Source organism: Elephas maximus, chromosome 15 (genome assembly GCF_024166365.1).
Source record: "Elephas maximus indicus isolate mEleMax1 chromosome 15, mEleMax1 primary haplotype, whole genome shotgun sequence".
NCBI classification, from domain to species: Eukaryota; Metazoa; Chordata; class Mammalia; order Proboscidea; family Elephantidae; genus Elephas; species Elephas maximus.
Window position 1 is genome coordinate 72,105,937 of NC_064833.1, and position 13,109 is coordinate 72,119,045.

The following is a 13,109-nucleotide window of genomic DNA, read 5'->3' on the forward strand; positions in this document are numbered from 1 at the left end:
TGAATAGTGGCAACAGAAGGTCATTTTTTTTTTTTTTTTTGGCGCTTTTCTGACAGTCACATTTATTTGGACCTGATTCCTGAAGTTTTGGTCATACCAATCAACTTATATTTCTTAATTTTTGGTTTGGGAACATCTTTCTTTAGTAATTACCTTAATTTTTCTTACGTTTGTTTACTTAAAATGGATAGCTCTCTCATTTCTGAAACTAATTTGAACCAGTTTACAATAATTTAAAAAATAAAACAAACCAAAAAACATACTAAGACAGTTAAAGTAGAAAACATCATCATTTAGAAAGTAGAATGAGATAAAAGCCCTCATCGAGTATAATCATGCTGGCTGAACACTTTTGGAAGCAGTAAGATGTAATAAACATAGATTTTGGAATCAGACAAACTTATTTGTATACCATTTCCTCATTGTATAATGTTGGGCAAGTCATTTAATTTTTTGAACTTTAATTTCCTCATCCATAAAATAATGTAATCATTATATCACAGGGTGTTGTGAAGATTAAATGATAAAACTACTGTTCTGGTGATACTTGATGAACCTACTTCACTCCCTTAGCCTGTCAGTGAAGGCAAAAGAAAGAATTATTGCAAATGTTATTATTGATAGACAGGCTATGCTTTATTTCAGTGGTTCTGAAAAGCATACATTCTGAGCCAGCTCCATCAGCATCACCTGGGAACTTAATAGAATTGTAAAATGTATAACCCTACTCAAGACTTCCTGGACCAAAGTCTGGGGGAGAGGCCCAGCAATCTATCGGTAAGTCCCCTCTACAGGATTCTGATGCACACTGGAGTTTGAGAAACATTACTTTGATTCATCCTCCCAGCCCCTGCAACCTAACGATGGGTTACACTGAGTAGTTATGTGACTTGGCAAGGTCACAAAATTATTGGTTAGAAGAAAGCATCAGAATTCAGGACGAAGGCAGAGTCTTTCTCTTACTGGGAATAAAGGCTACCAACAGAACACAGTCTCGTCATTTTGCTGTTAGAAATATAGAACCCTGCAGCTGTTAGCCTTTTCAGTGGAAGAGACTTTCTCATAAAGTATATTCTCTGCCCTTATTTTGCCAACGTGAGTCTACATCTGATGATAAATACCATCTGTTCACTCCCTGGAGTTAAAAAAAGTATAAAAAACAGATATCTGAACCCTGGAAAAATAACTAGGTAAAGAGTAAACTGCTCTCCCTGGTATTGGAAGCTCTTAATGGGCCCTCAGGGTGTCCTTCAAGGACTCAGGGAAGTTGCAGTGAACAAAGCTATCAGTAGACAGATGCTTGGGACCTCTACTGGGCCTGCAGTAGCCTCAATATTGTGACCATAAAGTCATAGCTTGGTTTGTACCCAGGCAAAGGGTAGGGCAGGTTGGGATTTGGGAGGAAGTGTCTTTCATGATATGATAATTAGGTCTCAACTACTGTTTGAGACCATCTTTTGGTGCGCCAGTGTTTTTTAATTGTTATAAATACTATAACACAACATTTGCCAATTCAGCATTTTCAGGTGTACAGTTTAGTGGTATTATTAATCATGTTGTACAGCCGCCACCCATAAACACTAAACAAAAACTCCCCCTTTCCGCCTTCCAGCCCCAGGTAACCATTAATAAACTTCAGTCCATATACTTTTGTAAAATGGTGCGGGGGCGGTATCTGACTGCCTGTTACTTCACAAGGGAAGGCTGATTCCTATGAAGTGGAGGTCAGACGTGCCTCCACCCCCAACCTTTTTAATTCTGACACCATCTGTCCCTCCCACAGCACTCTACTCTGCTGGGTTTGATAATTTCTTGCAGTAACCGAACAGAACTCACAGACCATACTATTATGGGGTTTAGTAGGGAAGTAACAGGTTACAATTCAGGATCAGAAAATACTCAAGATAACAGTTTGTCCATCAGGACAGCCCCATCCCAGCGGTGCTAGAAGGCAGGTTTCTCTTTGGCCCTTAGCCAGGCCTCTGCCCTGCTTGGGCAAGGGTTACGAAGCTCTAGCTCTCCAGTAAGTGCCCATAGGCATCCCACTCTGCCAGCAAGCCTCCTGTCTGAAGGTGCTTAGCTTCTTGTTCTGTAGGCTGGGAAGTTCACCACGTCATTTCCTGCTAGCCTCCTGGTTCTGCTATCTCTGATGCTGCCGTTTCTCTGCCACTGCTTCTCGCTGTCACGCCGTCGTCTTCAGTGTTACAGCAGTGTTACAGCTCTCTGTCTCCTGGATCCAAGACACACTTGGCTCCCATGTCCTCTTGGTGCTCTGCTCTGGAATTGGCTCTCTTTTAAGCCTAGCACCACAACATTTGCCTATTACGGTTTTCATGTAAGTGAGATCATACAATATTTGTCTGTTAGTGACTGACTTATTTCACTTAGCATGAGATTTTCAAGGTTCATCTATGTTGTAGCATGGATCATGACTGCATGTCTCCTTATGGCTTAGTAGTATTCCATTGTGTGTATGTACCACATTTTGTTTGTCCATCTGTTGTTGGGCGTTTAGATTATTTCTACCTTTTAACTATTGTGAATAATGCTGTAATGAACGTTGGTGTACATGTGTGTTCGCATTGCTGCTTTCGGATTTCTTGGGTGTATACCTAGGATGGAATTGCTGGCCTCATGGTAGTTCTAAGGAGCCCTGGTGGTGCAGTGTTTAAGTGCTCAAGGCTGGGTGGCACTTTGAACCCACCAGCTGCTCCAAGGGAGAGAGATGTGGCAGTCTGCTTCTGTAAAGATTACAGCTTTGGAAACCCTATAGGGCAGTTCTACTCTGTGCTATGGGGTCTCTATGAGTTGGAATTGACTCAATGGCAATGGGATATATACAGTAATTCTGTTTGACTTTTTGTGGAACTGCCTTTCTCCCACAGTCATGGCAGGCTGCACAGTATTTTATTCGTGGTAATTTTAAGTATTTTCAGAATGCTTTATGATTCTTCTTAGGGACAGTAATTTCACGGAACTCTTATTTTATGACCCCTACCCAAGTTTCTGGAGAATGAATTTATACATTGAATTCTTTCAAAAGAAATATTTAACTAGAATATCACAGCACTTTTTTTGTTGATTGACATGTGAAAATAGAATAAACAAAATTATTTTGAAAGAAAAATTGTGTTAATAGTAGTATAAAATAGAGATAAACTTCTCCCTCATTGATAAGCTCTCATAAAAGTATGGGAATCTCATGTAGAATCCAGAACGTTCTACATTATTTTAGGAGGTTAATTATTCAGGAAATATAAAGTACACGGTGCTTCTAATTGTTGCTGCAAAGAAGAATTTTCACCTTATTGCTTTGTTGGCTTTAAGTAACTTGGATGAAATACATTATTTTGAAGTTAAGTGTTTAGCCCTAATTACAACTAGGGTAGAGGATGTTAAGGGAAAAGATTGTAGTTTTATTTTTATTTTTGCATATGGTCTCAAGATAAAATTTTCTTTTCACTGTCAAATTCTTTTTTTATCTTAAATTATCTTACAATTCTTGAAACCTCATATAAAAAAGTGGGATAAATTGTGTTTTAATATGTAAGTTTTATTTATAGATTTGTAAAATTTATTTTGAATTTATTTCTAGCACAATGTTTTGTATTGAAAGCAGTTTGTTAATGACCAAACATACCAAAGGGATTAGAATCCCATTCTTGAATTTCGCAAACTGTTTAAAAATGTGAGGTGTTCTTCCATTTGCTTCTATGTGTATTTTATTTAGTAGCTATATATCTGGTATTTGAAAAATGCTAATAAAAATATTAGATAAGATCTTAGAATCAAATATGTGATTTTTCCAGTCTTCATCAATTCATCTATTTAGATACAGCAAGAGACCTGAGTAGGTAAATACAATCCACAACAAAAATCACTCACTCATCATCTTGAGCTTGTCTTCAAGGGCAGTGAAATTTTTCCTCTTTTTTCTTTTGAGAGATTTTTCCTTTTTCTTTTAAGAGGATTTGGCTTGGGGCTTGCAATGCCCATAAATGTTCTATCCCGCTTAGGAGAGGAAGGAATTGGAAAGGGGTTGTGTTCTTGGCCCAATTCGGTACTCCGTCTCTCTCCTCTCCTGTAAATAACCATGGTTTTCTCTTCTGTTGGTGGGAGGCTCTGGACCTGAGACAGTGATCTGATTTCAACCTCTGACTGCTGCAAGGCTTCGAGGACCCCGGAACCAGGGAAGGCCCTCCTGAGGTCTCTTGGTGAATTCCACTCTCCCAAGCTATCTGATTGAAAGGTTGTTGTTGTTAGATATCTTAGTGAAAGGTTGTTGTTGTTAGATGCCACTGAGTCAGTTCTGACTCATAGGGACCCAATATGACAGAGTAGAACTGCCCATAGGGTTTCCAAGGCTGTAATCTTCAAGGGAGCAGATCACTGGGTCTTTTTTCCCTCCGAGCATCTGATTAGTTCAAACCGCTGACCTTTTGCTTAGCAGCTGAGCTCTTAACTGTTACACCACCAGGGTACCTTGATTGAAAGATGCCAGGGCCAAATTCTCTTAAATTCAAGTTTGAAACTATGTACTGGGAAAGGCGTCCTCCAAGGTTGTTTTCTCAGGTTCTCCCTTAGAAGGGAGCTGCCTATCTCTATTTCCCAATTCTTAAATACCAAATCCCTTCAGCCACAAAAGCCCTCCTGGTGAAGCCCTAGGCAGGTCTATTAACCTTAGCAGGAGGGCCTGAAACCTTGTTAAGTAGGTTTATGGCTGGGCAGCCAAAAACAGGCTTGAAATGGGATTCTAGTGTTTTCCTTTTGCTAAAGGGAAGGGCTGAAAGGCCTGGAAAGGTCCATACTGAAGATAATGCTCAAATGCAAAAACCAAAGCCCCTTTGAGTGATCCACAGCCCCATTCTGACTAAAGAAATGGGTGGTTTTAGTGCGTATTACTTGAATAACAAGACATAAAATGTCAAGAGACACTAAAAAAATAGAGATCTCTGTGTGAATTATGTTAATTAACCCCCCCCCCAAAAAAAGCCCTGTTGCTATGGAGTTGATTCCGGCTTACAGAAGTACTTAAATGCAGAATAGGGGAAATTCTCTCTGAGAAACCCAATCCCACAACCCACATGTCATTCATCAATTGGTCTACTAGTCTAGGCTCGATAACTGATTTCAGGTATAAAATGAGAACAGCTGTAACCTCCAAGATGGTGCCAAGCCTCTAACTTTCTAATAATAGATGAAATACTGCAAGCTCAAGAATTCATATGTAGAATACAACCAGCCACTCATTTATCAAGTTTTTAATGTTTTAATGCTCAAATAGAAGGAGCTTATTGGTAGTAAGAGTCCCTGGGTGGTACAGACAGTTAATGTGCTTGGGTGCTAACCAAAAGATGGAAGGTTTGAGTCTACTCAGAGGTGCCTTGGAAGAAAGGAATGGTGATTTACTTCCAAAAAATCGGCCGTTGAAAACCCTATGGAGCACAGTTCTACTCTGACGCACATGGGGTTGCTATGAGTCGAGTCCGAACTGACTGGAAGGCAACTGGTTTGTTTCTGGTTAGTAGTAAAGATGCCCCTTTACTGAAGTCCATGTTTCTCAAAGTCGCTTAAAAATAAGAATCATCTGGAGTGCTTATTCAACACCAGATCCCTAGGATCCTCTTCTAACCACTGAATCCCAGTCCTGGGTGAGGTGAGGTCCTGAGAAATTGAATTAAAAAAAAAAAAAAAAAATTGTTTTTTAATTGTACTTTAGATGAAAGTTTACAGAAAAAACTAGTTTCTCATTAAACAGTTAGTACACATATTGTTTTACGACCTTGGTTCACAACCTCACAACACGTCAACGCTCTCTCTTCTTGACCTTGGGTTCCCAATTACCAGTTTTCCTATCCCCTCCTGCCTTCTAGTCCTTGCCCTGGGCTGGTGTGCCCCTTTAGTCTCACTTTGTTTTATGGGCCTGTCTAATCTTTGGCTAAAGGGTGAGCCTCAGGAGTGACTTCATTACTGAGCTAAAAGGGTGTCTGGGGGCCATACTCTCAGGGTTTCTCCAGTCTCTGTCAGGCCAGTGAGCCTGGTCTTTTTTTGTGAGTTAGAATTTTGTTCTACATTTTCCCCCAGCTCTGTCCAGGACCCTCTATTGTGATCCCTGCCAGAGCAGTCAGTGGTGGTAGCCGGCCACCATCTAGTTGTACTGAACTCAGTCTGGTGGAGGCCGTGGTAGTTGTGGTCCATTAACCAAAAAAAAAAATTTATTGTGGTAAAATATACATAACATAAAATTTGCCATTTTAGTCATTTTTAAATGTACAGTTCAGTGGCATTAATTACATTCACCATGAATCTGAAATTTTAACGAGCACCCAGATAATTTCTGCGATCAGAAGTTTGGGAAACACCAGTTATTTTTAAAAAGATATTTTAAGTATAAACTGAGAAGAACACATACTTTTGTGGTTACGAGGGAGGGAGGGTGGGAGAGGGTTTTTTACTGATTAGTTAGTAGATAAGAACTGCTTTAGGTGAAGGGAAGGACAATACTCAATACATGGAAGGTCAGCTCAACTGGACTGGACCAAAAGCAAAGAAGTTTCCGGGATAAACTGAATGCTTCAAAGGTCAGCGGAGCAAGGGCGGGGGTTTGGGGACCATGGTGTAAGGGGACTTCTAAGTCAATTGGCAAAATAATACTATTATGAAAACATTCTGCATCCCACTTTGAAACGTGGCGTCTGGGGTCTTAAATGCTAACAAACGGCCATCTAAGATGCATCAATTGGTCTCAACCCACCTGGATCAAAGGAGAATGAAGAACACCAAGGTCACACGATAACTAAGAGCCCAAGAGACAGAAAGGGCCACATGAACCAGAGACCTACATCATCCTGAGACCAGAAGAACTAGTTGGTGCCCGGCCACAACCGATGACTGTCCTGACAGGGAGCACAACAGAGAACCCCTGAGGGAGCAGGAGATCAGTGGGATGCAGACCCCAAATTCTCACAAAAAGACCATACTTAATGGTCTGACTGAGACTAGAGGAATCCCGGCGGTCATGGTCCCCAAACCTCCTGTAGGCCCAGGACAGGAACCATCCCCGAAGACAACTCATCAGACATAGAAGGGACTGGACAGTGGGTAGGAGAGAGATGCTGATGAAGAGTGAGTTATTTGTATCAGGTGGACACTTGAGACTGTGTTGGCATCTCCTGTCTGGAGGGGGGATGGGAGGATAGAGAGAGTGGGAAGCTGGCAAAATTGTCACAAAAGGAGAGACTGGAAGGGCTGACTCATTAGGGGGAGAGCAAGTGGGAGAACGGAGTAAGGTGTATACAAACTTATATGTGACAGTCTGACTTGATTTGTAAACGTTCACTTGAAGCTCAATAAAAGTTAATAAAAAAAAAAAAAGATATTTTATACCACTGTCAGAGTATATATTCTTAATGATAAGTACTAGGTGGGGGGAGGCAGGCAGATGGCTTGGAGAGGTGCCAAACCCAAGTATTATTTTCTGATTATCTCGGGGGGAGAAAAACCCATTGCTGTTGAGTGGATTCCGACTCATAGTGACTCTGCAGAGTAAAACTGCCCCCTAGGGTTTCCAAGGAGCAGCTGGGGGATTTGAATAGCTGACTTTTTGGTTAGCAGCTAAGCTCTTAACCACTGGGCCACCAGAGCTGCAACTATCTCAGGAAGGTTTGCTATTTAGGAAAGAAGAAGAATTAGTAAATTTGGAGTTTAAAAAATGACAAAATGCTACAAATAAACAGACCATGTGAATTCTCAGGCCCTAAAAGTACCACTCGGGAGCCCCTGGGTGGCACAAACAGTTAAACACTCACAGCTACTAGCTGAAAGGTTGGCGGTTCGAACCCCCCCAGCGTTGCCTCTGAAGACAGGCATGGTGAGCTGCCTCGGACAAGTCACAGTCTTGAAAACCCTGTGGAGCAGTTCTACTGAGCTCACATGGGGTAACTAACAACAAGAACAGCAGTACCACCTAGATGGAAGGCCTTTCTGAAGCTCTGAATGCACCCTCCCCCACCATCTAGTCTTTGTTTCTCATCTCTTCCTTTCTGGTCCCAGTGCTGACTCTAATGGGGAGGGCTGGACACTCCGAGAGAAGCTTCACTTTTCAGTGTTTACCCCATACACTCTCTCTAAGTGGCTACCTGTCAGTTTCCGTTTCAGCTCTACCTTTCTGCTTACAGGACAGCTGACGACCGACTGACATATTACCTGTATTGATTCTCTAATAGCTGTCAAGGTGGAGGGAAACACTATGCTAAGGCAGCCTGGAGCTCTTAGCTGAGTGGGTTCATAAACGCCCCCATGAAAGGTTTCATTCAATAACAATCTTTGCTAAAGTAAATGGACATCGTCTCCCACCCCCACAACTAACACCGAGTCCATCATCAATGAGCAGAGAGGGCTGAACTGTGGCAGTATCAGTTTCCACATTTCCAAGTGATTCCTTTAATGAAAAGCTTTATTCTTTTCAGGTCATAAAACACCCAGGAAAAGTCTATTCATTTAGCTATGGTTCATATTAACTTATTTATTTATGGCTAATGCTGCCATCAGCATTCTCTGGGTGTAGACTCAACTCAACGATTGGTTGATAAACTACTAAAAAGCAGGTATGCTGAAACCGGCTGTCATTGGTATGTTGTCAGTCGTGCTGGGCGATTTAACTGTATATTTTCATTTTGAGCACAAATTCATGGCCTTTATTCCATTTAAAATTTTTCATCTCATGTAAAGCAGTTTATAGTAGCATGCCTATTAGATCCAGAGCTCACAAAGATTTACTTTCAACCACACTCCTATGAAATAACTATATTGTCACCATTTTACCAAAAGAGAGATAAAACCCTTTCGTTAAAGTAAATCTTCACCACCAATTGTGGTCTCTCTTAAGGCAAGAATTATCTTTCCTTTCTCTCTCTCCTTCCCTTTCTTCTTTCCTTTCACCCTTCTGCCCTTCCTTCCTTCTTTCATTGAATAATTATCAAGCATCTAACCTGTGTTGGGCAGTGGTGGTGGTTCAGTGGTAGAATTCTCGATTTCCATGCAGGAGACCTGTGTTCGATTCCTGGCCAATGCACCTCCTTCACAGCCACACCCGTCTGTCAGTGGAGGTAGGCATGTTGCTATGATGCTGAACGAGTTTCAGCAGTTTCTAGACTAAGATGGACTAGGAAGAAAGGCCTGGCACTCTACTTTGGAAAATCAGCCCATGAAATCCCTCTTGACCAAAATGGTCCTATCTGCAATTGATCATGGAGATGGCACAGGATCAGGCAACCTTTCCTTCCTTCTTTGTGCATGGGACTGCCATTAGTCAGGCGACAAGGCAATTTACAACATTGCCATGAGTCAGGCGACAGGGCAGCTAACAACATCCTTTTGGCTTGGTGTCCTAGATTCTCTTCTCCTTACACACTCTGTCCCTGGACAGTCTTGTGGAAAGCTGTCTGCTGCACTAACATGGCTTGCTTCAGTTTTGCCATCTGTACACTGACAATTCCTCAGTTTTGATGTGACTTCCTACTTGTAATCAGTTGTCTTGGAGGCAACTGAAATTTGACTCTTTCAAAACTAAGCTCAAAATCTTTACCAACCTGATCTTCTTCCAGGTCGCTATCTTAGGAATGGCACTACCGTCTACCATTCCAGGAACCTGGTGGTCACACCTCAAATCCAGTGGAGACAATTCATCTGGAAGGTATAAGGCACCAAAGTCTGGATCTAGACTATTATAGTTGTTGTATCGATTCACACCTCTCTCCAAGTCATTTTCTTCCCAATCAGCGGCATCTTTTCAAAACACAAATCGGTTCTCTTTCCTTTGCTCAAAGACCTTTTAAGAGCTTTGTGTTCACAGTCCAAAATCTTTTAACACCGATTTACAAGGTCTCTCCTCTTCTCCAGTCTCATCCTGGGACTCCTCTTCTCACAGATCTGTGCTCCAGCCACGCTAACTTTGTTAGTTTCTTTAGCTAGCCAGACTTCTTTCTGCCTCAGGGCCTTCCCATGTTATGCTCCCTCTGCCTGGAACACTTCCCACCCTTCTAGAATCTAGCTTGGAGTTCTGACTGCCTGGATTTTGATTAGGCTCCACCACGTAACCAGCTGTGTGACCTTTAATTTCTGTAGGCATCAGTTTCCATATCTGTAAAATATATCTGACTGGGCTGTGATAAGGATTAAGTAAGATCACGTATGTAATCTTGTCCTTTAATGCGGTGCCTGGCATTAACTACATGTTCAATAAATGTTAGATATAAATATTAATGTTATTTCCTTCTGTGTCTCCAGTAAGCACAGTGCCCAGCGTACAATAAATTGAGGTGGCTCAATAAATATTTGTTGAATGAATAACTAAATGGACAAGTGTAAGAAACATAAGATCTGACCTCCCTTCCCCTTTATTGTCATTACTATGGAACCAAAATATCCCTAAGTAAGAGTGACAGCAGCCACCCAGGGTATGTGATAGCCTGGAGAGTGGATGACAGGGACGCAAAGCAAAAGAACACACGGGAGCCCACGGCTATGTAAAGACAAGGACTGGGAAGACAACAAAAAGGTGTTCTTTTGCCTTGTGCTAAGTTTCTCTGTGGAGTCCCTGGATGGCACGAATGGTTAAGAACTTGACTACTAGCTGAAGGACTGTTGATTGGAACCCACCTAGGGGCGCCTCAGAAGACAAGCCTGGTGACCTGCTTCCAAAAGGTCACAGCCCTGAAAACTCTATAGAGTAGTTCTACTTTGCACATACGGGGTCACCATAAGTCATAGTGGACTCAGTGGCAACCAACAACAAGAGCAGTTTGCGTTCCTTCCTACTTTCCACTGAATAGGCTTTTGGGCAATGACACAGAAAGATGACAACCCCAGAGACCCACCTACAGGGGTGAGGGTGAGGGTGTGGTGACCTACAGGGGTGAGGGTGATAAGCGAGGTGGGAACACAGCCAGTTAACAACATGCATGGTACTGGGTGCTGGAGATGCCCAGCACAATGGGTGCATGGTACAGTCAAAGAAGGTGCTAATAGGAGATCCCCAGGTGGTGCAGTGGTTAAGATTTACAGCTGCTAACCAAAGTTGGAGTCCACCAGCTGCTCCTTGGAAACCCCACTGGGGAGTTCTACTTCGTCCTATATGGTTGTTATCAGCTGCTCCTTGGAAACCCCATTGGGGAATTCTACTTCGTCCTATATGGTTGTTGTGAGTTGACTTAACGCCAACGGGTTTGGTTTAGTTTCCTAGGAGATCCCATCCAGCTGCCTCTAGACCTTGTAGCTTTCATGCACTCAAAACCTTCTCAAGCTCACTGATAATCAAAGGAAGTGGGCACACTCATTCTGCTGAGTGTACAGACTGGCACAACCCTTTTAGAAAACAATTAGGCACTGCATACCAAAAGCCTTAGAAAGGTCTGGCCATTCCAGTTCGAGGGATCGACTCTAAAGAGAGTCAGAAATGCAAAGATTTGTGAACAAGGATGTTCTTAGCAGCACTGTTTCTGACAATGAAAACGGAAAACAACCTACATGTTCAGCAACAGGGCTTGTGGCCCATCCATATAGTAGCATATTGGGCGGCTACTAAAACTGAGGTTTTTCGAAGAATGCTTAGAATTAATCTGACAAACGTTTTTAAGAAAAAATTCACAATATTAAGCTAAGCCAAAAAGTTTGATGCCATACAGATAATTCTTTGATCTCGTTAGAAAAAGCTCACAATACAAAGCTAAGCCAAAAAATAATTAAAAGAAAGAGAAAGAATCCAACTCTCTCTCTAGCACTTAGTATTAACTATTTAGATTTTATATAAAGCTCTTCAGGTCCAAAGTGCAATTTCCCAGGAGTTAGTATCTAGACAGGGAAATTACGTAGGACACTCTTGTAAAAGGCTTCCCTAGGCCCTATTTGACTTCCTTCAGGGCTACCTAAGGGGAGATTATGCACTGAAATTTATGCCCCCCCCCCACGACTGGCCTATTAATCCACTGGGCCTCAGTTTCCTTTTCTGTCAAATAGGCCACTTCTGACTCTTACATTCTATGAATGAAATATGCAGGACTCGCACGGTCTCAGTTAACTTGTGCCGCTGTCCAGGCTTTCTTTTTTGGCCGCATTTCCAAAGGCCGAGTTGGGGCGCAAAGCTGAACTGGAACACTCAAGAAGGGCGTTTTTATTGGTTAGCAACCTCCAATGCTGCATCGAAGCGGAAAGAATCGCAGAGCGGGCCAGTTTATTTTTTGTTTTGGGAGGGCTGGCAGGGGATCCAAGACGGTAGATTCTGAGGACCATGATCGCGGCTTCCCGGATGCGCTAACAGATGCCGCTGAGGCGGGCGGGCAGACGACCAAGACGTCCTCTCGGGGGCAGCGTCCCTGGGGAGGGGAGCAAGCAGTCACCCCTGATTCTCCTCCTCCTCGTTTTCTGGTCTCGAGTGGAAGTCAGCTCTCTGCTCTGAGTCACTAAGACCGTCCCGACCCTCCAGCCCCTGACGAAAGGAGGTCGCAGCGCAGCTCCCACCCATGCTCAAGGATCGCCTGGGGGGGGGGGTTCTGGGGAGAGGTCGCCAAAGTTCACCGTGGCAGGGAGCCCCGAGGGCCTGAAAGGGCTGTTTGAAGCCTTTCAGCCCTAATCAGAGCTCTAAATCCGAGGGCATTTAATTGGCCTTGTAATTTCCGATCGATTTCGAAATTTAACACACTTTGGAAAACGCGCTGCCTGCAGAGCTCGCCCGCAGCCTTGAAAAGGGCGCCGGGCCGGATGGGGTGCAGACGCCACAACCTCGGCCCTTCCTTCCTCCCCACCCCCTGAGGGTGAGGGTTCGGCCAGCCTCGGCCCCGGGTCCACCCTCCCCCGCACCCCCTGGCCCCAGCCGAGTTCGGGGACTCTGGGAAGGTGGGCGCCCCGCCTCTCCCGACCCCCGCCTCGTAAGCACGTGGGAGTGGGGGCTAGAGCCTCTCCGCCGCCTCCGCCTCTTCTTCGAACCTGGCAATCACAAAAGAGGCGACAGAATTTGGAGAGAAGCAGAAGCAAGATTTTTCTTTTTTTTTAGGTAAAATTTCTCTATCTTTACCAAAATAACTTCGGAAATTTTACGCCCAGCATCCAGCCAC